Raw genomic sequence first — 26,275 nt, forward strand, 5'->3', positions numbered from 1 at the left:
AAAAAACAGTTCAGTGTTTTAGTCTAAAAGCTACCCCTCTGTGAGGATCAGAGGATGCCCCCAGTGAATGTTAACGGTGTGAATGAAGTCCCAAGCGAACATGTATCATTGATGGGGACCAATGCGTAAGAACAATGGTAACTCAAAGTCTTCTTCTGATCCACATGAACGTTGAAAGCTTGTGTAAAATCTGGGGACCTCAGCTTCCTTCTCCAATGTTTACAGTCTGAGACTTCTCCCCTACAGAAACCTCCACCAAGACTAGCTAACAGCTAGCTAGCTCCCTGTGCACTACAAAATAAATGATTTCCATTCTGGGATTGTTACGTTATAGCAGGTGCCACTCGTGTCCAACACCAGCTTTTCTGTACTTCTGTCTCTGTTTCTTTTTCTTCTTTCTCATGCCCCAGACAAGTTTCCAGGACCAAGTAGTGCTGGAAAAGATACATGTCCACCTCAGGGTTGAAGTATTGCTTTGAACTTTGTGGCACTTACCTGCTTCAATGTTATATTTTACTTCATCTCATGTTAGGACTATGATCTTTTTTGTAGCTATTTTTCTAGTTTTAAGTGGCTTTTCTTCTTCTTGGTGCTTAGTATAATTTTTACTAATTGTTAAATCAGAATACAAAGGAACAGGTTTTTCCATTTAAAAGAAATATTATTTCTTTTAAACATATTTTTAGGCTGGGTGTAGTGGCCCAGCCTTCATGTCTTTAATCCTAACAAGTCAGGAGACAGAGGCAGGTGGATCTCTGTGTGTTCAAGGCTAGCCTGGTCTACATAGTGAATATAGGACAGACAGAGCTACATAGTGAGACCCTGTCTTAGGAAAAAAAAAACTAATGTTTTTATTTAATCTTTGAGAGTGTCATACAATGTATTTCTGTCATACTCATCTCGTCCCTCAGTTCCTCCCAGATCATTCTCCATCTTCCTAGCCAACTTCATATTCTTTCTCTATCTTAAAACAAAACAGGAATTCAGTTTGTGTTAGCAGACTACTCATGGGATAGGATTTGCCCTGGAGACTGGTCAATATGCCAGATGTCACTCCTTGAAGAAAGCTGACTCCCTGTCCCAGCAGTGATGAGATGCTGACAGCTCCTCAGTGAGCCATGCCCACTTCCCCTTGCCCACACTGGAATTTCACCTGGCTTGAGCTTGTGCAGGTCTTGTGTGTGCTCTCACAAGCTCTGTTAGTTCACACGTGCACCTACCCTGCTGTCTGGAAAAGTTTCCCTGAAGTCGTCTACACCTCTGGCTCTTAATTCTGCCTGCTCTTCCTTGTAGATCCCTGAACCTTGGAGGACTGGGCATTTCCATGTCTTTTCTCTGTATATTGACCAGTTGTGAGTTTCTGTGAATTGTCTTCTCCTGAAGGAAGATAAGGGTTAAATGATGCAATGATTTATGGTTATTGCATTAAATTATTAAGAGATGTTTTATTGGCTTTGTCCACTTAGCAGAATAATAGTAGTAGATTTCCCCTAGGGACCATGACATATCTAGTCACAGATTCGTGGCCTCATTGACAGCGTCAGATATGCAGGCCTTCAAGCCCGTTTGAAAATGACATTTGTACCACTATTTCATTGGGGCATATCTCACCAGGCAGGCTGCCATTATAACCTGTAGGGTTCAGAGCTGAGTGAAATTTAGAGCTGACTTTTCTCCTCTGGCCACCTACACAGCACTTTCCAGCACTGTGAATACTTGCCAGTAGGTACCAGCTAGATTTCTTCACGTTTTATGATTCAAGTAGGTGGTGTCTTCAGCAACAGGGTCCTGCCATCAGGTTCTGGAGGTGACCAATAGCACTGGCACTAACTGTAATATCTGAGGCAGGGTTCTCTGGGAACCTGCTGACCAACAACTCAAAAAGCGATAACCCATTCTGTATACTGGAGGTTTTATTTGGTAATGTCTAGAGTCTAGTTGAGGTATCGTCCTCTGTAGGGTTTTACTGCTGTGAACAGACACCATGACCAAGGCAACTCTTATAAGGACAACACTTAATTGGGGCTGGCTTACAGGTTCAGAGGTTCAGTTCATTATCAAGACAGGAGCATGGCAGCATCCAGGCAAGCATGGAGGAGCTGAGAGTTCTATATCTTCATCTGGAGGCTTCTAGGAAAATACTGTCTTCCAGGCAGCTAACAAGGTCTTAAAGCCCACGCCCACAGTGACACACCTACTCCAACAAGGCCATACCTCCTAATAGCTTCCCTGGACTAAGCATCACATCCTCCCTGAGTAGTGTAACTCCACTCCAAGTTGTTTGATTACATATAATAAATGTTATAAATGTATATTAAGAAGCATTTACAGCAGTAAGATTCCATATGGCTCTTTTTCAAAGGCCCTTAGTGCTAGTTATCCCTTCCTCAGGCTCATTTTTACTAATTTTAACTTTGTTCTTTGACACTTTCATACATGTTAGAAGTGCATTTTACATCATTCTCACCTGCTAGCCTCAGTCCTCCCTAAAAATGCTCTTCCATGATCCTGTCTTAAAAGTTCACATACTCAGCACTTTGTCACATACTCAACACTTTCATCACTTACTCAGCATTCTCATTACTTACTCAGCACTTTCATCACTTACTCAGCACTTTCTTCACCTACTCAGCATTTTCTTCACTTACTCAGCACTTTCATCACTTACTCAGCACTTTCATCACTTACTCAGCATTCTCATTACTTACTCAGCACTTTCATCACTTACTCAGCACTTTCATCACTTACTCAGCACTTTCTTCACTTACTCAGCACTTTCATCACTTACTCAGCACTTTCTTCACTTACTCAGCACTTTCTTCACTTAGCATTCTCAACACTTACTCAGTATTCTCATCATTTACTCAGCATTCTCATCACTTACTCAGCATTCTCATCACTTACTCAGCATTCTCATCACTTACTCAGCATTTTCATCACTTACTCAGCATTCTCATCACTTATTCAACACTTTCATCACTTACTCAGCATTCTCATCACTTACTCAGCATTCTCATCACTTAACATTCCCATCACTTACTCAGTGTTCACATCACTGCACCTCTCAAGCGTTTAAAGCAGAGAGTGATGTAATCTGATTTACATATATTTAAATTAATGTGTTTACTACCCTTGGTTTGTTGTACAGCATAAAAGGTTTCATTGTGACATTTTCACACACACAAAAAAAAATCCATACAGGAAAAAATTACATAAAAACAAATATATTTATTTAAGTGTACAATTTAATGAAGATTTTGGGGGGGGTTGTTGTTTGGTTTTTTGTTTTTCTTTTTCAGTGCTGGGGGTCAAACCCAGATCCTTGCACTCATGTTCCACCATTGAACTACACCCCAGCTCCCAAGTCTTGCAATATAAAAACACCTAGCAATAGCACCTATGGGAATGCAGGCTGATTCTGTCGTTCTAGAAAATTCTCCTGTCCACCTAGAGCTCTGATCTCCATCCTCCCCACCCTAGTCCTTCCAGGTTTGCTCTGCACCACCTTACCATTAGGAAGGTCCACACAGAGTGGATGAATTGGAATGAACTATAGAGACAAGCAAATCCAGAGCTAATGAGAGATATGTCACAATTAGAAAAATAAATAATAATTAGCATTCATTGGACAGAGCTGGTCTCAAGCACCAGGTTGTTTCCCACAAAACCCATTTAAAAAAAAATTGTTTAAATCTCTGCAACAAGTACCCGGATGTTGCTCATAATTTACAGAGGAAGAAACCGAGGCTCAGGGTCGTTAAGCAATCTGCACATGTTTAGAGTTGGTGAGCATAGTCACACCTCTAGCCCTGTGGAGTTTGAAGTCCCGACACTCTCCAACAGCAAGTCCCCCCAGAGTGCTGATCCCATGCCAGGAAGGGTTAATGTTCTAGCTTTGATGAGAAAGAGCCTAGGCCCAGAGAGAGAGTGTCATTAGCTACCCTACAAGGTCGAGCAGAGCAAACTCTCAGTTCTAGCCCACCGTTCTTTACCACATACCTTGCTTTATTTCTTCTTTGTCCAACCATTTAAGGCCAGCAGGGAGTAATGGGGCTCGCTTCTATTTCCACAATGCTTCCCCTTATAGCTTTTCTTGAGCCGTTCTTCCCGCTCACTCTTTAGGAGCCCCTGACCCTCCAGGGACTTCTCTTTTCTGGGGTTTATGAGGTCCCTTTGGAACTTCAGTAGGTTCCCAGACTCTTCCCCAACATCAAGGTGGAAGGAAAAAATAAAAGCCCAAGTGCTCCAAAGCTGCTGCTCCTGCCTGGTCAGCTTGTTAGATACTTCTACACAAGGACAGAGTACTCACTGCCTCTGCACTCAATCAAACACATACAGCAAACTCAGAATAGCGAGCAAAATGTTCCCTTTGGAATTTCTCATGTGATGCAGGAGATGAAAATGAGCTTCAAGAAAACAATTTCAGAAGCAGAGCTGAGACCCTACTGACAACCTATCAGAGAGGGCTTTGTACATGAGGAGCTGATTGACAGCCTATCAGAGGGCTTTGTACATGAGGCGCTGACTGACAGCCTATCAGAGGGCTTTGTACATGAGGAGTTGACTGACAGCCTATCAAAGGGCTTTGTACATGAGCGCTAACTGACAGCCTATCAGAGGGCTTTGTATATGAGGTACTGACAACCTACCAAATGACTTTGTACATGAGGAGCGGTGACTAATCTCTGAAAGTAATTCTCTTTAATTTTGCTGGGAAAGAAAGATCTAAATTTTTTATCTTTATTTCTTTAAAATTAAAAACAATTTATGTATTGAGTATACTTGCACGTGTGCGTGCATATGCACACACACACACATACTGGATCACCCTCGGGGGGCCAGAGGACAACTTCCAGGCGATGGTTTTCTCCTACCATGTGGGTCTCAGATATTAAACCCAGATCTGAATGTTTGGTGGCAAATGCATTTACCCACTGAACTGCCTCACCAGCCCATTTGTGGATCTCACTACTGAAGGAGAAGCAGCCTAGCATGATGCTCTAGCACATTGGGTGTCGAGGCAGGTGCCGGAGAGCCACCACGGAGACACTGATGGTTTAATGGTGAGATGCAACTCAGCTTTTGAGAGCCTGCTGGACAGACAGCTGAGCGTGTAAGGCTTGTAGCTGCTGACTGGGAAATGGTGACCCGTGAATGTCACCAAGACAACGAGCAGCAGGCACTTGTAGCTGTCCAGAGACTGAAGCACAGAGGAGAGAACTAGATCTGATGTTGGTTTGTTTTCTCCTAATCTGCATGCCCCCTTTATTCCAAACAGCCCCTCAAGGAGATAGCACCAATGTTCATAATAAGAAAGAGGCATCAAAATAGTAATTTGGTTCCTGCCCCATTCTTAGTGTTGAACCCCGCACCTTGTACATGCTAGACAAGTTTTCTATCACCGACCTACAGTCTCTGCCCATGAGTTTTGCTCTTACTGCATGCTTTGGATCCAAGAAGAGATGTAATTCCAGATAGCTGTTATCTTTGGGATGTGGCCACAATTGTGTGCCATATATAAGTACAAGCTATATACATCTGCAGAACATCATGGTTTAATCAAGCACCTTTGTATACGGCATCCATGTCTTATTGAAAGGAACTTGACTTCATGCTAGATCTTTTTAGTATTCTGTTGTTTGTTTTATGAGACAGAATTTCACTCTGTAGCCTATGGTAACCTGAAACTCACTGTGTAACCCAGGCTGGCCTCAACCCTAAGGCAAACCTCCCATCTTGGCCTCCCAAGTGCTATGATTATAGGCGTGAGTTGCCACACCCAGTTAATGTGAGCATTTTTTGAATGGGATTTACCTCCCCATCCCAGGTCTTTGCTCATAGCTCTGACACATGCTGTTGCAATCATATATGAGAGTTGAAATCCAGATTCCTGCGTGCTCTTGGTCAAGTTATTAATTCCTCCTGAGTCAGTGCCCTTCTCAGTGAAATAGGAATAACAGTGTCTCCCCAGGAGGCAATGGTAGAGCCCATGTGATATAACACATCACAGAAAAAACTTTGTAAAAGAAGAGGGGAGACGGCTCCATTTAGGCAAGTGCATGAGCCTGAATTCAGATCCTCCAAACCCACATCAAAGGCTGCATCGGGCTACATGTGTGTGTAATGTACACTCAGAGGTGGACCTGAGCAGGCAGCTCTCCAGAGCTCTGGGCAATTCAGTGAGTGCCCTGGTCCAGTGAGAAACTCCGTTTCAAATGAGTAATGAAGGAAGACACTAGACATCAACCTTTGACTCCATGCACATGTGCATGTGTGCGTGCAGAGAGAGAGAGAGAGAGAGAGAGACAGAGAGAGACAGAGAGAGACAGGGAGACAGAGAGAGAGACAGAGAGACAGAGACAGAGAGACAGAGAGACAGAGAGACAGAGAGACAGAGAGAGGCAGAGAAAGAGGCAGAGAAAGAGAGAATGGGGTTGGAACTCACAGGCCAGGATCAGCACCTTGTCTTCTGTGCAATAGGGAGCCAGTTTATGTGGAGAGAAAGCTGTTGTCTTTACACACACATACACACACACACACTCACACCACAATTTCCCTTGTCCATCCTAAAGTTGTCTGATACCTGGATCAGCATCCAGCATGTTAGTTGGGCAATTAGAAAAGGAAGAAGGCAGTGAGCAGTGGTGATGGCCCCAGACTTCACAGGAGGAAGGTGTAAGAATAATTAGGAAGGATTATGTGACTAAACACTTGAAACCTCTTCCTCAGAGCAGGCCACGCTTGCCTTTCAAAGGATACCTTAACATCACAGTCATGGAAGAAGACTTCCTGGGGTTAAATCTCCCTCTGTCATTTATTCGCTGTGACCTTGAACAAAGTATTAACCGCTCTGCGCTTCATTTTTCTCTCACACAAATCAAGGGTAATGATAGTATCAATTTCACGGGGTTATTATAAAGATTAAAGCGAGTAATAAGTAAAGTACACAGAACAGGGCACAGCCTGCAGTCAGCAATGTTATGTCTTACCCTGAAGTGTTGCTGGATTGCCTCAGGGTGGCTGAGAAGACACTGAGGAGGGCTGTGATGGACAGACCCTCCCCTCAGTGACGCAGACACCGCTGCACCTGCACCGCTTGCTTCTGCCCAGCTGAGGCTCCAGGTTTCATCTCTCTTCATCGTGAGATCATTTCTGTTCTGTGTCCCTCCTTGTTGCCTATCCCCTGCTCCAACAGGTGGGAGAACTGGAGTTCCTGAGAATTGAAAGTTCCTTCAAGGAGATCTTCTCTGACAAGAAACAGAGAAGTAGAGTCAAGAGAATCCACCCACCGGGGCTGAGGAGATACTGCTGTCTGTTTTGACAGCATGGGGACCCAAGTTCAAGCTCCAGAACCCACAGCTTACAAAGCTGCATGAACCCAGCATGGTGCTCCTCACTTTTAACTCCAGCGGTCAGGAGGCAGAGGCAGGTGGGGCTCTGTGAATCCAAGGAGAGCCTGGTCTACACAGTGATTCCAGGACAGCCAGGGCTATGTCAAGAGACCCTGTCTTAAGAACAATTTTTTTTAATTAAAAATGTAGGTGTGATCGTTCTTGATTATAAGCCCAGTGCTGGGGAGGGGGTGACAGGTGGTTCCCTGGGGCTTGCTGGTCAGCCCATTTGATGAGTTCTAGGCTGATATGAGACATAGAAACATTGTTTCAAAAGACAAAGTGGGTGGTTTCTGACGAACAGCACCCAAAGTTGTCTTCTAGCCTCTGCTCATGTACATGCACACACGAAGATGCAGAACAGACATACGAGAGAGACTGAGAGAGAGGGAGGGAGACAGACAGACAGACAGACAGACTGACTGATGGATAGACCAACAGATGTATGGATGCAGAGAGACAGAGTCCATTTATTGTAAAGATGAGAGAAAATACTTAAGTAGAAAAAAGAATGTCACAAGTGAGGGCTTTTGGCTTCTGTCCACCCCTTATCCTCCTCCTAAGACTGAGTGCCTCTTCACAGAGGCACTGGCCAGCAGGTTCCATCTTTATCTATTTTCTGTTGCTAATAACAAATCATTGTCCTAGTTGAGTTTTTTTTGTTTTGTTTTTGTTTGGGTTTGGGGTTTGGTTTTTATCAACTTGGCATGTGCTAGAGTCATTTAGGAAAAGGAACCTTAGTTGAGGAAGAAAAAAATATCAAATTGCTTATAGGCAAATCTGTAGGGCATTTTCTTGATTAGTGATTAATAATGGAGGGCCTAGCTGTGTGTGGTGTGGCCTCTAGGGCAGGTGGTCCTGGGGTGTGTAAGAAAGCACTTGCTGAGTTCTAGCTAAAGAAAGGGGGTAAGTAAGGAGGTGCCCATACCATGGCTCATACAAAGCGTACTGCCAGAAAATCCACCGGTGGTAAAGCACCCAGGAAACAACTGGCTACAAATGCGGCTCACAAGAGTGCGCCCTCTACTGGAAGAGTGAAGAAACCTTATCTTACAGGCCTGATACTGTGGCACTCATGTGAAATCAGTCCACTGAACTTCTGATTCGCAAGCTCCCCTTTCAGCGTCTGGTGCGAGAAATTGCTCAGGACTTCAAAACAGATCTGCGCTTCCAGAGTGCAGCTATTGATGCTTTGCAGGAGGCAAGTGAGGCCTATCTGGTTGGCCTTTTTGAAGACACCAACCTGTGTGCTATTCATGCCAAACGTGTAACAATCATGTCAAAAGACATCCAGCTAGCATGCCGCGCAAGCGGAGAACGCGCTTAAGAGTCCACTATGAAGGGAAACATTTCATTCTCAAAAAAAAAAAAAAAAAAAAGTCTTTTTCCTCTTCTTCCAGTTGTCAGTAGTTCTGGATGTTAGATATTTTTTTCCATGGGGTCAAAGGTACCTGAATATATGATTCCAAGTATTAGCAGTTTCCCCACGTTCATTTGTGTGTGAATTTTTAATATAAATGCAAGATGTAAAGCATAAATGCACGCAAAGTGTTTCAGTGAACACATTTCAACAGTTCAACTTTATAACAATTATAAATAAACCTATTAAAATTTTAAGGACGATGCCATCATTTGGATTTTTTTTAAATAAGTAAATTTCTTATTGACAGAAACTAAATGGTGTTTGTAGCATTTTTATCATACAGTAGATTCCATCCATTCACTATACTTTTCTGAGTTGTCCTACATACAAGTACGTGTTTTTAATGTTGTCTGTCTTCTATGCTGTTTCTGTAAGTTTGCTATTAAAATACATTAAATTTTAAAAAAAAAAAACAAAAAACAAAAAAACAAAAGAAAAGAGAGCAAACCCAGCAAGCCATTTATCAATACCCCTCCCTGGCTTCTACTTCAGTCCCTGCCTCCAGCTTTCTCCCACCTTAATTGCTGCCCTGATTTCTTTCAGATAGACTTACCTGGAAGTATAAGCTGAAGTAAGCCCTTCCTTCTCAAGTTGCTTTTGGTCATGGTGTTTTATTACAGCAGGAGAACCCCTAACTAAGACAAGCAAAGACTGGATACGTTACAAAGAAAGACATTTATTTTGGCTCACAATTCCAATCCAAGGTCAAAGGTCAGGACCCTGATGGCCTCAGAATCCTGAGGTGGTGCTGTGTTTGTCATGGCAAGAGACTAATCAAACTGGTTTTAGTAGCAGGCCCACTTTCCAGGTAGCCCATTTAATCCTTAATCCACTCACCCATTAGTCACTGGATGGATCAACCCGTTCAGGAGAGCAGGTACTCTAGTCACCAAGAAGAGGTTCCCTTGTCTGACCTCTTAATGTTTCATATGGGAAAAATCCACCATGAGGCTCAGGGCGGGACAATCCACAGTAGTTTCCAGCTCGGACCTCATAATTTTCATCACCCTGGAGCCCAGACCTGCCCCCATTAGAACCAAGCTCCAAAAAAATATTATCTTGTATCAATACCTAACGCCATTGATCCTGATCAATACACAGTGGTTCAGGCCCCTGGGACTGGCCTCTCCTGGATGAGAGGCTGATTAATCACCTCAGTTTAAGAGCAGAGGGAATTTCCAAACTGACAGCATCTACCACTTAGATGATGTGGTAAGAGAATTTCCCAGAAAGACAGACAGAGATGCAAATGGTGTTTCTAGCCCACAGTGTAAAGCATGAGGTTCCCAAGTTGCATGTTACAGCACCAAAACAACCAATGAAAACATATATAACATTCATTTCTTCTTTCACTTGAAAATAGAAAAAAATTCTATGAATGTGCCAGAGGGCCTGATGTCTTGTGTCTTTTCTCTCTGCCGGTCCATGGGCTAAGATGGCACTAGCCAGACGGAATAAGGAGATGGAGGATACGTTTCTGCTCCCTTAGGGCACCGTATGCTTTGCACAACTCACTCACACTCACGTGCACTGGCCAGACCTCAGTCACACCTTGAGAAAGGCTAAAGCTGGTCTGCCTTCTAGACAGCCATGTTCTCAACTAGAAGTTGCATAATTACAAGGAAGAGGGTGGCAGTCGCTGCCCAGGAGATGATTCCAGGCCTTTGGGTGTGTGGTCAGGAAAAGTATCTTCCTTCATGATTCCTTGGTTTCTTTTTTTAGTAGTCTTGTTGAGGTATAATTTTGGTAGCATTAAATTCTCTGAATTTGATGCAAGTGTTTAGTTTGATGATTTTAATTAAACGTATGCAATTGTATAACTGTATCTAAACCTAAATCTACTTCCTGTGTCAGGGAGCAGTAACGCACAGCTGTAATCCCAGCACTTGGGAAGTGCATATAAAAAGGATTAGTAGTCCAAGGCTAACCTTAGCTACATCGCAAGTTTGAGGCCAGCCTGGGCTACATGAAAGTCTATAGTGTGTGTGTGTGTGTGTGTGTGTGTGTGTGTGTGTGTGTGTGTGCTCTATCTCTGTGTGAACACAGCTTTCATTTCTCTAAAGTAGGCACCCAGAAGTTACCTAACTGGGTCATGGAGTGTCCCTAACTTCTTAAAACTTTTCCAGGTGAATTTTATGTTCCCACCAGCAACGTACACCAACCCTATCTTCTCTGTGTCCTCATCTGCACCAGGCATTGTTAATCTCTTGGGTTACAGTCACCCCAGTAAGAGAGTTGTGTCATCCTATGATGGTTTTAATTTGCATTTCCCTACTGAGAAACAATACTGAGCACATAACAAGCTGTGAGATCCCATTGAAACACTGCCTTGGTTTCAACTGACAAATTATTATGTATCATGCTTTCATTTTTATTCAGTTTATCTCCTAATTTCAGTGTGTGCATGTGTGTCTGTGTGTCTCTCTCTGTGTGCCTATGTGTGTGTATGTGTCTATGTGTGTCTCTCTGTGTGTGTCTATGTGTGTGTATGTGTGTCTATGTGTATCTCTCTGTGTGTGTTTATGTATGTGTGTCTATGTGTGTCTCTCTGTGTGTGTCTATGTGTGTGTATGTGTGTCTATGTGTGTCTCTCTGTGTGTGTGTGTGTGTGTGTGTCTATGTGTGTCTCTCTGTGTGTGTCTATGTGTGTGTCTATGTGTGTGTCTGTGTATATGTGTCTCTATGTGTGTCTCTCTGTGTGTGTCTATGTGTGTGTGTGTCTCTATGTGTGTCTTTCTATGTGTCTGTGTGTGCATGTGTATGTGTGTATGTGTGTGTGCATGTCTATGTGTGTGTGCCTGTATGTGCATCTGTGTCTCTGTATGTGTCTCTCTATGTCTATGTGTGTATGCCTATGTGTGTCTGTGTGTGTGTCTCTGTGTGTGTGTCTATGTGTGTATGCATGTCTATGTGTGTGCCTGTATGTGCATCTGTGTCTCTGTATGTGCCTCTCTGTGTCTATGTGTGTATGTCTATGTGTGTGTGCATGTGTGTCTATGTGTGTGTATGTGTGTGTGTTTGTGTGTCTATGTGTGTCTCTCTTTGTGTGTCTATGTGTGTATGTGTGTGCCTATATGTGTATCTGTGTCTCTGTGTATCTATATGTGTGTGCATGTCTATGTACGTGTGCCTGTATGTGTATCTGTGTCTGTGTGTGTGTGTCTCTGTGTGTCTATGTGCATATGCATTGTACACGCCTAAGTGCATACACAGGTATACTGGCAGTTTACTTTCTAAAGCAATCCATCTCTAGCTTCTGTGAGACCAGTAACCCATATCTGAGGCGCTCCAGTGAAGGCTCTAGATGAACCTACTGAAAATATTCTCCATGTCAAAAATTAGAAGCCATTCCATACTCAGTTGTTCAGCTGACTTATGTAGCAACATCTGACAGGAGCCAGCAGCCTGCCTGGGGCCAGGGACCTATGCTGAACCTGCCACAGCTCTCACACTGGAGAAACTTCGGATACTAGGGAAGGACACAGTTGAATGAGCAGTTAGTTACTCACTCGGTAAGTATCATGGAACAAAGCGAACAGGATGTTACAGGAGCTGGTGCACAGCAGGACAGGTAGGTAGCCTAGACTAGGGGATCAAAGGACCCTTAGAAGAATCACAGTCTGGACTAAGACTGAAAGGGAGTCAGCACTGACCAGAAAGCTAGCAGGCTTGCACTGCATGTTAAAGATGGCTGCTCAAAGCAGGGAGGATTCAGCTTGACCCCTCACCTACTTGTTCCTCCTTCCATCAGCTTCCTCACCTCCCCCACCTTTGGGAATTGGTATGACCCTCTAGAAACAATAGCTCTTTATTGGTTTGTTTTCAGTAGCCCAAGCTGGCCTCAGTAACTATGGAACTGAGTAACTATGGAACTATGTAACTGAGGAAGCTCCAGCCTACACTCTGGATTACAGGCCTGTGCCGCCATCCCTGGCTCATTTTCAGACACGTTTGAGCCAGATGGATTTAGACAGTTGGGCATGTGGTAACACCAGTAACACTAGACCTGATGATGGAGGAAAACCCTGAAATTCCTGGCAGTTTCCAAGTGTAACATGTTAAACCAGCTGTCTGGGTTTCTCTAGATAAGCATACACCTCATGGGACAGGATTTAGAATCCTAACTTCTAGTTCCTGGTCAAACTACAGAGTAAATAAGGCACATTCTGTCTCTGTTTCATGTCTTTATATATATTATATATATAATTATATATGTTAATAGCGGCAGTAGTGGCAAGAAGAGGTACACCAGCCTGTAATTGTCTTTCCTCTAGTATGATAAAAGGAATCTTTTTTTTTTAATTCAAAACCAAGTGGAAGTGATTCTTGAATGGGAGATGCCACAGATAGCAAGCTCAGATCCTCACTAAAATGAATGAGACTTTATAAAACGTGCCGGGGAGCCCACACTGGCCCCCAAACTCACCAAACAGTTGAGGGTGACCTTGATAATGACTGCTTTTTCTGGCCTCTGTGTCCCAGGTACTGGAGTCTCAGGCATGTGCTACCATGCTTAGCTCCTGGGCAGAATTTAGGAATAGAACTGGGGTCTTGTCATCTCTGGCATCTCTCTCAGGCTTACTTTATCCTCTTTCATCCATGTGGCTACAGAAAGCATTCTGAACATCCAATAATCCACTCACAAGTACTACTGACTGAAGCAAGCCAGATGTGTCTCTAGACAGCAAGGGACACTTTTTGACTATTATATATCTTCCCTTCTTTCCTCCTCTGCAGAATCATGTTCTAGTCTTATTTTTTTAATCTAATGTGTTTAGCTGTTTTCCCTGAATATATGTCTGTGTGCCACATGTGTGCCTAGTACTCACTGAGGCCAGAAGAGTGCCTCAGGTCTCCTAGGACTGGAGTTACTGGCAGCTGTGAGCCTCCATGTGGTTGCTGGGACTCAGACCTAGATTCTCTGGAAGAGCAGCCAGTGCCGTTAACCACAGAGCCCCCTCCTGGCCTCATAGATCTAATAAAGAATTATTAAAATAGGATTCTAATGAATGGGATTATTTTATGTGGTTTAAAATTTTTTGTCAGCTGCCAAATGACTTTAAATACTGTAAGGGTGGAGAGAGGTGACACCTTCCCTGCCTATTATAAAAGTCATAACTGACATCCCTATAACAAAAGACAGTTGACAACTATGACAATAGACAACAAGGAGCCAGCAGATTGAAGACCCAAAAACTTACAAGTTGAATGGTGTTTCGATGCTTGGGACCAATGGAGCAGGGTCAGCCATGTACATATGTATGTGCCACTGAAGACAGACAGAGGGGACCCTGCAAGGCACGTCTGTTCTGATTCTTCTTGACCCCTTCTTGTAGCATCTCATTCTTAGGGATAGGGCAGGACCCTCCAGGGTTCAGGGTTTCATTCATCCCTTTCTAGCCAACCCATCAGCAGGAAGGCAGAGGTTTTATGGCTGGTCCTGGGGAAAGGCAAAGCTCTGGTTTTGATGACAGCCTGGAAGAAGACACACTGTGGTTTTGGTGGCTCACCTTGGGAAAGAACAAGGGATGGGAGAGGCAAGAGGGCAGGAGGGGGTCAGGGAGAAACCTTGCCTCGGAGTCCTTCACTCTGAGGTGTCAGTTTCTGAACATCGGCATTCTCTAATCTGAAATCCACTCCCCTACCCCTTTAAGCCAACATTGGACCAAATTCCCCAAAACAGGCCAGTGCAGTCACCCAATCCATAGCTGCATGTCTCCTCTCAGGGCACTGTGTGCAGATGGCTCCATCAAGAGGAGACCTCTGCAGCGCTCAACCCAGCAGGTCTCCAATTTTGTTTCTATAGACCCAAAAGAAAACAAGGAGCCAAGACAAACTGTGAGCTCTGTTTTTCAGTCGTAGACTGGTGGAGACGTTCCTATTTGGGTTCCAGCACATTCAGCAACAATGTTTCCTGTCGAAGGATGATTTCCAAGCCTCCTGAGAGGCCTAAACAGCAATAGGAAGGCCAGCAAAGCTCACGGTTATTTCTTGTAAGTCTTCATCCATCACCAAGCAGCTTGCAGGGCTTCAGGACATGACGGCTTTGACATCAGTGATTCTGAACTAGAAAGATGGGGGGTGGGTGTGGGGAATCACTATTGTAGTTTGTAGTTAGGAGAGTCACAGCCTGACACTGGAGGGAAGGATAATAATTGGGCTCTAACCTGAAATAGTGGTGCCTCCCTTTAATCCCAGCACTCAGGAGGCTGAAGCAGGCAGATCTCTCTGAGTTTGAGGCTAGCCTGTTCTACATAGTGAGCTCCAGTCCAGCCAGAGCTACATAGTGAAACCCTGTCTCAAAAAGAGGCAGTGCTCCCCAGGGTCAGGGGTTGGGGGGGGCCTGGGGGGGGTGTAGTCCAGACTGCAGGTAGATACAACACTTCAAAACCGATGAAGCAAAGTATAAAAACAAATGCACACAAGTTTATTTTTAAACAATTTTTCTTTCCTTAGTTACCCCATTTGCAGAGATAGTAACAGTAAGGCTGACTAATCCACAAAATATGTTCAGCCTTGGTCTGATGACAAATTTGATTGGACAGAAGGTTTACAAGATTCACTCCTCCTTCGCAGCCCCTCCCAGGAGTGGAGTTACCATGACAACAAGAGGCTAGGGCTATCCACCACAGTAACAGTAAGGCTGACTAATCCACAAAATATGTTCAGCCTTGGTCTGATGATTTATGGAAGCAGTGACTGACCGCATGGGTGTTTAAGCTCACATTGTGTGCAGCAATTGTGGTGAATGGGTTCTGAGCTACAATTAGAAACAAGAAGATACATGGTGCCAGTGCAGTATGGCTACAATTTATAACAATAATGTATGAAAGATTTCACCACAAAGAGTCACTGAAGAGATAAATATAGTTAATCTGAATTAAATGTTATACAATGTAGTCAATGCATCAAGCATGACATAATATCCTATTAATATATTCTATTTTGTGCTCTTATGGACCAGCTTTAAAAAAAAAAAAAAAAAAGAACTGGGGATGGTATAGACCTTTGACCCCAGCACTTGGGAGACAGAGGCAAGTAGATTGCTGTAAGTTCAAAGCCAGCTTGGTCTACATAGTGAGTTCCTGGACAGCCAAGGCTACATACATAGATACTGTCTCAACAACGCACACCCCACCACCACCATCACCCAGTAAAATAAATAAATAAATAAATAAATAAATAAATAAATAAAGACAAAAGTATCATAGGCTGAGGAGATGTCTCAGTCAATAAGTGCCTGCCATGAAGGCACAAGGACCAGAGTTCAAATCCCCAGCATTCACATAAAAGCTGGGGGAGAAGCATGAGGAAGGAGACAAAGACAAGTGGATCCTCTCAGCTAGCCAACTGGTGAGCTCTGGTCTCAGCTAGAATAATAAGGAAGTGAGTGGCTGAGGATGACATCTGATGTGGCTTCTGGCCTCCACATGGATGTGCACACACATGCACATGTGCACACATGCACACATACACAAATATGCATAGCATGTATAATGTACATGATAATGAACTAATTGTAATGATAGGCCATATAGCAATGTCTTGACTCAAAGCACAGAGATAGGTAGGGAGAGAGAGAGAGAGAGAGAGAGAGAGAGATGATAGATAGTACTGGCATTTAGTCCAGGGTCCACCTGACAGTTACCTGGCAACAGCTAAGTATGCTTGACTCACTATAAAAGGGGTTTCCCCCTTCACTCTCTCTTTCCCGCTAGCTCTTGCTCTCTCCTTTTGCTCCTGCTCCCCCTCTCCCCTATTCTCCTTCCTCCTCTCTCTCCACATGCTGGCCAGGCTCTCCTCCTCCTCCTCCTCCTCCTCCTCCTCCTCCTCCTCCTCCTCCTCCTTCTCCTCCTCCTCTTCTCCTTCTCCTCCTCCTCTTCTCCTTCTCCTCCTCCTCCTCCTCCTCCTCCTCCTCCTCCTCCTCCTCCTCCTCCTCCTTCTCCTCCTCCTTCTCCTCCTCCTCTTCTCCTTCTCCTCCTCCTCCTCCTCCTCCTCCTCCTTCTCCTCCTCCTCCTCCTCCTCCTTCTCCTCCTCCTTCTCCTCCTCCTCTTCTCCTTCTCCTCCTCCTCTTCTCCTTCTCCTCCTCCTCCTCCTCCTCCTCCTCCTCCTCCTTTTCCTCCTCCTCCTTCTCCTCCTCCTCCTTCTCCTCCTCCTTCTCCTCTTCCTCCTCCTCTCCTCTTCCTCCTCCTCCTCCTCCTCCTCCTTCTCCTCCTCCTCCTCCTCCTCCTTCTCCTCCTCCTTCTCCTCCTCCTTCTCCTCCTCCTCTTCTCCTTCTTCTTCTCCTTCTTCTTCTTCTTCTTCTTCTTCTTCTTCTTCTTCTTCTTCTTCTTCTTCTTCTTCTTTTCTTCTTCTTCTTCTCCTTCTCCTCCTCCTCCTCCTCCTCCTCCTTCTTCTTCTTCTTCTTCTTCTTTCTCTCTCTCTCTCTCTCTCTCTCTCTCTCTCTCTCTCTCTGTCTCTCAACTCTCCTCCCCATGCCTGAATAAACTCTATTCTATACTATACTGTCGAGTGGCTGGTCCCTCAGGAGAAGGCATGCCTCAGCATGGGCCCCTGAGAGGCACCCCATTTCCCCACAGCATACTGCACCTCTACCAAACATATTCCTGTCTCTCCTATCTATTTATAAAACACAACAGATAGATTGATTGATTGATAGATGATAGATAGACAAATAAATCAATAAGTGTGCAGTGTGTGCACTTTGCATGAGAATCTCAAGTGACACGTTTGGGTTTATTTTCTTGTTTGTTTCCAGACAGGGCCTCGTGTAACCCAGGCCAACTTTGAAATCATTTTGTACCTGAGGATCAATTTGCACTTCTGATCCTCCTGCCTCTACTTCTGAAATGCTAAGACTACAGACACATGCCACCATGCCTGGCCTTTAGATTAGACTTGTAAAAAGCCTCCCCAAGCTAGAAAGCCAAGTCAAAGACTTGGCATTGGACTGTGCCTCTGGCTCCTGTAGCATGGGATGAACACCTCTCTCATCAAAGTCCCCCAAATGCTGAGGTTTCTGTGACAGCCAGAAAGTGAAGTTCTTTACTTCCTGATGCACCAGAGCCCTTAAGTGAACCACAGAAACAAGGTAACAGGTCAGTTTTTCCAATGAGCATGCAGCATTAAGGTGTGGCTCCTTAAAGCAAGCAGTCACACGTGGCAATGTGACATTTAGTCACAGTGTGAGCTTACCACCATTTCTATTACAAAGAGCGCAGACTCTTATTGAATTTATGTATAGAATGATAAAGTGAAAACAACAAATATTGCCATAAAAAATAAGAATATTACCAGGCACAGTAGTGCATGCCTTTAATCCCAGGACTTGGTGGCATGTGGGTGGGGTCTCTAGGAGTCTCCAAGCCAGCCAGAACTATACAATGATACCCTGTCTATAAAGAAAGGGAGAAAGGAAAGGAGGGAGGGAAGAACAAAAGAAAGAAAGAGAGAAAGAAAGAAAGAAAGAAAGAAAGAGTTGGGAAATGACTCAGTGGGTAAAACATTTGACATACAAACGTGAGGACCTGAGTTGTATCCCCCAGAGCACACATAAAGCCAGAAACAGTAGTACATATGCACACATACACACTAACATATACATACATACATGCTCACACATATATACACACATATTCGTACATACACACACATACATGCTCACACACATATACACACATACACACACATACATACATGCTCACACACATACAACAGATAAAGGGTTTTTTTAATTAATGCATAGTTTTAGAATTTCAAAGGACTCAAGTAAGGAGAGAAGTAAACTCTTCAAAGTTTATGACCTTTTCCTCACAAAGGTATCATTTACAAAAATCTCTACAGGCTATAGTTATCTGGAAAGACAGAAAAGTTCCCCTTAAATCTGGAAAATATAATGACTGAGCAATGTCATAAAAATGATCATAAAAATGACAGTCCTGCATCAGCTCAGACTCTTCTCTGCAACTATTTCTCATCCTCCTGGACAGCAGCTTAATGATTTGATGAGCTGGTTTCTTCCTAAGAGTTCTGGGAAACGCTGGTTATATAATTTCAGGATTAAAGAAACTTGCCTTCAGTAGTATAGGTTAGGTGACTCAGTCCCTATGTGAGCCTCCTGAAGACACACTGAAGGTTACAATCACTTATAAAAAGGAACTTCCGGAAAAAAGTGTTATAACAAAGTAACTTATTATGGACTTAGAATGGCCACAATTAAAGGTCTGATGAGAATAACAATAATGTAACATAGTAACCAAAGATATGACTGATAACATGCTGGGCCTAGACAACTCCTACAAGTTTGCAATTCCTGAAGCAGACCAGTCCTATGGGGAGATATCAATACAACTTACCCAAGTGTACTCAAAGGAGACTGAACATCATTTCTTGTTTAACAATGACCCCTCTCAAAGTCAACTTTTTTTTTTCAGTGTGGACAAAACAATTTTAAACTTTCAAAGTCTTTTTAACAGAAGAAATAGCCATATACATTTAAGTGTTTCTTCATAAAGCACAATAAAAATTTTAATGATTGGTCTTTATAGTTCCTGGTAATAAGTCCTGTCTTATTTTTGCATACTATAAATCATATTCTTATGCAGGACTGAGTTAAGACACAATAGTTCTTTTTTTTTTTTTTTTTTTTTTTTTTTTTTTGGTTTTTCAAGACAGGGTTTCTCTGTGTAGCCATGGCTGTCCTGGAACTCACTCTGTAGACCAGGCTGGCCTCGAACTCAGAAATCTGCCTGCCTCTGCCTCCCAAGTGCTGGGATTAAAGGCGTGCACCACCACTGCCCGGCGACACAATAGTTCTTAAACAACGCTACCAAGTGGCCATGTAAATTTTGCATGCAACAAAGACAATCTTCATAGCACACTTTCACATCATTGAAGCTAACGCTGCTTCCTTCTGGATATTTCCACTTCAGTGTGAAGAGAATTGTTAGAATTTCATTAGTGGTTTTATTATGTAGCTTTTTAAAAGAAAAAAATTGATTTTATTTCTTCCACAATTCTCAGTTCTCAGGAGAGACATACTTTTGGAAATCATATAATCCAGCGCTGTCTGACTAACCAAATACTCTTTAGAAGATGATATCTCTCAATGAAGCCATAATAAATAAGCATCTATGTTCTTAACTATATTACCAGTATATCCTAGAATCAATGTAAGATGGTTTTTCTGTTCCCATAATTCATTCAACTGTTGCTTTAAAATCTTAAAATTTCCATGACTTATAATTTCTGATTTAGATGAGAGTGCTGACTACCATGTTTTTATTACTGCTTAAAGCCAATTTAAGCCAACTATTACATATCCTTCAAATCTGCTTTGAAGTAAAGACTTTACTGGAGGAAGTAAGTCTACACAGTAGCCAGGTGAGAGATACTGCTTTTCTTCCTGTGAACTACTGGTTAAAACAGGAAGGCAATCTACCACATCCCCAAGGTCTTCTATCCTCACTAAATAAGCTACAAGTTCACTTATACTTTTTTTCCTCCAGAAAGTCAAAGCTATATTCAATCTCAAATCCCTACTGAATAGAACCTGGGCCATTGTCTCATGGTCCTGAGAAACCTCAGAAAAGAAACCACTATATTTTGGTGATGGGTTTTCTGTCTGTGAAGACCCAGAATCACTGGTGTTAATGACAAATGTCCAACTGTCGTGGCGTAAATTTTTAGGTAGATGGCCTGCACAAGCCCATTCATTTTCTTTATTTGCCATGCCACAGCCCCTACTTTTAGGGGACTGCTTAGTTCTGTAACAAGAATTTGGGAAGGAATGATGAACTAACTTTCTGTGGTAGAGCACCTTGCGCCATTTATCTGGGCTTTTCACTGCTTGTCCAATTCTTCTACTTATGTAAGCAGCCAACTGTTGTGGAGATCTCTTTTTTTTTATTTACATTTAAGATGCCATCCCCTTTCCACATTTCCCCTCCCTAGAACACCCCTGTCCCATGCCCCCCCTTTCCTTTTTACTTTTATACGATTTTTTAAAAATGTTAATCAAAGGATTTATAAGTTTGGTAATGCTCAATCAGAAGCGTAACCCAATACCCAACCTAGATATAAAAACTATCTTTGACTGGTGGAGACATGTGAACATCTGCCTCCATGCCCCCTCTCTCTTTCTCTCTCTCATCACCTAGCTTCTCCTCTTCTTCATCTTCTCTCCTTGCTCCATCTCTTCCTCTCAGTACTCCTTCCCACTTAGCTCCTCCTACATATCACTCTTCCTGTTAAAGTAAAACTTTTCTCTCAAAATACAATTAGAGCATACTTATTCCTAATTGTACCAGTGAGGTACAAGATAGTCCTAATACCCAGTCCATCATTTTGTTGACTAACTAGAACCTCTGTCATCTCTTCTAACTAAAACACTTACTTTTGATCCTGGCTTTTTTGGCTTTAGAATGAATGTCAGCTGAAAACCATCTACTCAGATCTTTTCTCTCAAAGTAAATAGCCAGGATTGGCTATGAGACTATAGGTCTTCAACCCCATCAGAAATCCAGAATGACTGAGTTAACTGAAGTTATGGGAAGCACTAAACATAACTTCTAAAACTTAGCCAATTTATAGAGACTGCTGAACACCTGAAAAGCCCCTACACTACCGAACGTTGGAGCATCAAATCTTCAGCCTTCTGGCCCAGAATCATCTGACAGACCTTAGTGATGCAGGATTATTAAGGGCTGATTACTCTGTCTAGGCAGACTATTCTGCATGTGTGTCCTTTTCTGGACAGTAATTTGTCTGTAGATGGAGAGAGGCAATTCTTGCCTAGTGGCTGTCACCACACAACTGGAGTAACTCCAAGGATGCTCAATTTCTTCTTAGAATCCACGACAGGAAGCTGTCAGGAGCAGACAGGTCTCTCTAATCAATATGAACATTAATATATAAATATTTGTAGCATCAGTTCTATGGACTTCTGATGTTTTGAAAACCAACTATCCATGTAAGGTAACCTGGACTGTTGCCTGTTCACTCCTCTCAGCTATTTCTAAATAAAATATGGAAAACACCCTAACAATAAACTCAAAAATATGAATTTGCTATAGTCCCTTAACTTATAGGTTAACCGTCCCAAATCAGTTAAAAAAGTTAAAAAAGGGCTGGGTCTAGGCCTTGTGTTCCTAAATGTGTTATACAGGCACAATGCCCATGAGAGTATCAATATTCATCTCATTTTTATATTAATAAGAGGCTCGTACCAATGAAAACCTTAAATTTGAAATCAAAGTAAATTTTATACCATTTAAGAAATTATAACTTCATCTTGATAATAATTATACAGATTTCTACCAATAGGTTATGGCTATACAATAAGTCCTAGCTAATCCCCCGTGTTCCAACAAAACCACTACTTTTCCCTAGAAAGACAGACCATTATTAACCACATTAGTCCCCAAGCTCAGGGAATAGGGGCGCTGACTCTTCTTTAACTTCTTCAAGCTGATTAAGGGCGTTGAGATTTTAGAAGAGGGGTGGGGGGAAGAGTAAGTTGATAAGCCTCTAACACTGTGTGAGATCTCTTAACCTCCTTCATGTTCTTACTGGTGAAATTAGAGATCCTCTTTCTAGGAAGATCAATACTTTTAGAGAAGTTCTGGTTTTTTTAACATGGTGGGTATCAAATGCCATAATCTCTTAAGTGCAGGCGCCTCATGGTACCACAGTGCCTGAGCCTAGGTGCTGTGCTGATGAACCACGCCCAACAACTCAGAGCAACCTTCGGACCCCAGCCGGGCCCCACTCACAGTCATTCAAACCAAAAGTCAAGTTTTTAACTCTTGAGAATTTTGTCATATATCAAAGGTTTAAACATCCTGTTCAAACTAAGATCGTAAGGGCTTGAAAGGTAGCTCAGCAGTTAAGAATTTTTGCCAAGCCAGGCATGGTGGTATATGCCTTTAGGTCTAGCAATTGGGAGGCAGAGGTAGGTGGATCTCTGTGAGTTTGAGGCCAGCCTGGTCTACGAAGAGTTCCAGAACAGCCAGGGCTATTACACAGAGAAAACTGTCTTGAAATACAATAAACAAATAAACAAACCTTGCTGCTCCTTCACAGGAGCTGGGTTCAATTCCTAGCACCCACATGGTGACTCACAGGCCAGCAGACTTGATACCCTCTTCTGGCCCCCATTGGCACTAGGCACACAAGTAACACACACATGCAGGTAAAATCACCCATTTACATAAAATTAAAATTTTAACTGAAAAAATATGAGCTCATGAAACATTGGAAATGGGTCATTCGATTAACCAGAGCGAAATAAAAACAAATAAAGGACGTTATCAAACAAAACAAACAGAAGAGACTCATTTTTCCACTAAGAAAGACAGCTTGAGGCACACAAAATCTAATCTACTTCTCCTAGACTGTGTTTTATTTTTCTGTAATCACAGTTTGCTCCTCACACTAGAGGCGGTGGGACCTGAGACTGGAGCTAACAAGTGAGGTGGACTGAGTCTCCTGCAATAACCAACTTTATTTAGATTCTCAGACAATTTATACTCGGAGAATTAAGAAAGGTCACCATGGGTTCAGGCTGTATGCAATCACAAGGACAAGCCACTCATAGCAAACAAAACAAAAAAACTCAACAACAACAGAAAAAAGAAACATGTTTTTTTCACAGAGGCATATAAAGGACAGTTTAAACATTAATTGAGTAACAGCAGCAAGCAATATTGAGTGATCTGAAGCAGACTCACTCCACTACACCTGTGAGGAACATGAGAACACATTCCAAGAACAATTCTGTGCTTTGAAGCAACTGAGGTCACAAGATGCTTGTTTTCTTGGAGTGTTTTCACAAGCACTCAGAATTCTCACATGACTCCATTCCTGGACTGTTTTCTAACACAGATCCACAAAATCAATGCCCTCCTCTTCTGACATCTTCACGTACTGCACACACACACACACACACACACATGCCCACACAAACATGCACACGCACACTGACACAATCAAAAAACAAAAATTTAATTTAAAAAATATGAAGAAAAATATCTCATTATCTTTTATCAAAATTATAAGAAAACAAGAAAAGTAAACTATATATTTGATGAATGTATTTTAAGTATTGGCTCATTAGAAAAGCTTATACAGAGGCAGATGCTCACAGCTAACCATTGAACTGATCATAGGTTCCCAATGGAGAAGTTAGAGAGAAGACTGAAGGAGCTGAAGGGGTTTGCAAACCCATGGGGAGAGCAACAATACCAACCTACCAGAGCTCCTAGGGTCTAAACCACCAGCCTGGGAGCACATGGGGAGGGACCCATGGCTCCAGCTGTATATGTAGGGGAGGACAGCCTTGTTGGGCATAGGTGGGAGAGGAGATCCTTGGTCCTGTGAAGGCTGGATGCCCCAGTGTGGGGGAATTTGAGGGCAGGGAGGTGGGTGGAGGCACATCCTCACGGAAGGAGGAGGGGGATGGGATAGGGGGTTTCTGGGTTAGGGAGAAATGGAGAAAGGGGATAACATCTGAAATATAAATAAAATATCCAATAAAATTAATTTAAAAAAGAGAACCACATAACAAAAAAAAAGAAAAGCTTATATATAATTTCAATTTAATTTTAGTGAGCCTGATCGCACTCAGATTTTCCTTGTTGTTGTTGCTGTTGTTGTTGCTGCTGCTGCTTTGTTTTGTTTTGTTTTTCTTAGGACATATATCCCAGGGTAAGTTATATTTTATATTACCAGTTGAAAGCCACATGGAAGCTGTCTGTCTCCAAAGGCTTGCCCAGGTGCCGAGCCTTGGTCTTCTTAAACTGTCCCCACTCAGAGCCCCTTTCATCAGAGAAATTTTTATAACACACAGCTATACAACCAGGCTGTTTTAGTTTTGGTTTCATTGCTGTGATGAGACACCATGACCACAACCTCTCTTATGAAAGAAAACATTTAGTTGGGGCTGGCTTACAGTTCTGAGGTTTAGTCCATTGTCATCATAGCAGGAAGCATGGCAGCATCCAGGCAGACAAGGTGCTGAAGGAGGAGCTGAGAGCTCTGCATCTGGATTTGCAGGCAGCAAACTGGGCCTGACTTGAACATCTGAAACCTCAAAGCCCACCACCCCCAATGACCCACTTTCTCCAGCAAGACCACACATCCCAACAGTGCCACTCCCAATGAGCCTATAGAACCCCTTTTCAAACCACCACACAAACAATGAAACCATAACCAAGGCTCAATAGCAAAGATGGATTTTATATTTTAGTAGAAAATAATTCAGAAGTATCAGAGGGGAGGCGTTAGCAACGTGGAAGTTTGGGAGCGGCCCAGCCATTGAGCTGCTTAGGGCATATTAAAAAATAAAACTCTCTCTCTCTCTCTCTCTCTCTCTCTCTCTCTCTCTCTCTCTCTCTCTCTCTGTGTGTGTGTGTGTGTGTGTGTGTGTGTGTGTGTGTGTGTGTGTGTCCTACATTCGAGAATCCAGAGCACTTTGGCGGGTGGCAAGGAACTCAGGCAGCTGCTGGTGGAGCAGAGCAATTTGAGTATCGTTAATTGATTTGTGCAACTGTAACCCTCAATCCCTGCTGACCCAATGATATGGGCGTGGCAAAAAAGGGGCACTTGCAACATCAAGCAGATCCGGGAATTCGATTAAAAAGAGAGTGGAGGAGATTCGACCCAAAAGGAGCCCCAACACCAACCTTGGCTTCTGAACCCAAGAAGGGGATCTGTGGCTCTTCTAGTGGTGTCTAGCTCACAAGAGAACAGAATCAAATAGAAAGACTGGGTCAGAGATGGCCAGTTTGTGGGGAGAGGTTTTAGCTTTCTCAAAGAGGTCATATTATCTTTGGCAAAATCATGTCAACAAGAAAGGAAGTTAACAGAGGACTGAGCATCGGGTTGGCAACACTAGAAGAAAGAAGAAGCATGTCAGTTGACTGAGGATTTTCAAAAGGAGAGGAACAGATAGGGTTGAAAAGCACAAAAGCCAGACTGTCGTCTTTTCATTGAGCAGAATGCTGACTCTAAAGCTCTTTGAGAACTGAAATAACCACAGTTTCAAATCACTTCCTGGCTCTTTTCTTTTTTTTTTTCCCCAAAAGTACTCACTCAGAATGATCGAGAACGGAAACGGGTAAGAAGCTGGGCATCATGGTACATGCCTGTAATCTTACCATCTGGGAGGATGAAGAAGGAGAATCCTGAGCTTGGGGCCAGCCTGGGCTGCTAAGTGACACCATGTCCCCAAACAATAACAACTACAAAACCAAAGACTTCCATGGCAAAGGATGCGCTAAGGATGGCGTGCAGCTGCAGCCCCCTGCAGATGCACAGCTACCTCAGCACGCAGCTGAGGGCGCCCCCGCCCACATGCAGCTGAGGGCTACCCAGCCCACAGTATGTGAGCACCAGGTCTTTGAGGTCTTGCCAGGCCTGGACACTTGAGCTGACAAAGCAAACAGCCCCTCAGTTATTGCAA

General features: G+C 43.1%; 2 pseudogenes; one reads left to right on the forward strand and one right to left on the reverse strand.

Moving 5' to 3' along the window:
* Positions 1-8,305: 8,305 nt before the first annotated feature.
* LOC143436341 (histone H3.3A-like) lies at positions 8,306-8,771 on the forward strand (annotated as a pseudogene).
* An 11,147-nt stretch (positions 8,772-19,918) lies between these two features.
* On the reverse strand, positions 19,919-22,470 carry LOC143435737 (KATNB1-like protein 1; annotated as a pseudogene).
* Between the last annotated feature and the right edge of the window lie 3,805 nt (positions 22,471-26,275).

The sequence above is a fragment of the Arvicanthis niloticus genome, chromosome 22, assembly GCF_011762505.2.
Source record: "Arvicanthis niloticus isolate mArvNil1 chromosome 22, mArvNil1.pat.X, whole genome shotgun sequence".
In the NCBI taxonomy this organism is placed as follows: Eukaryota; Metazoa; Chordata; class Mammalia; order Rodentia; family Muridae; genus Arvicanthis; species Arvicanthis niloticus.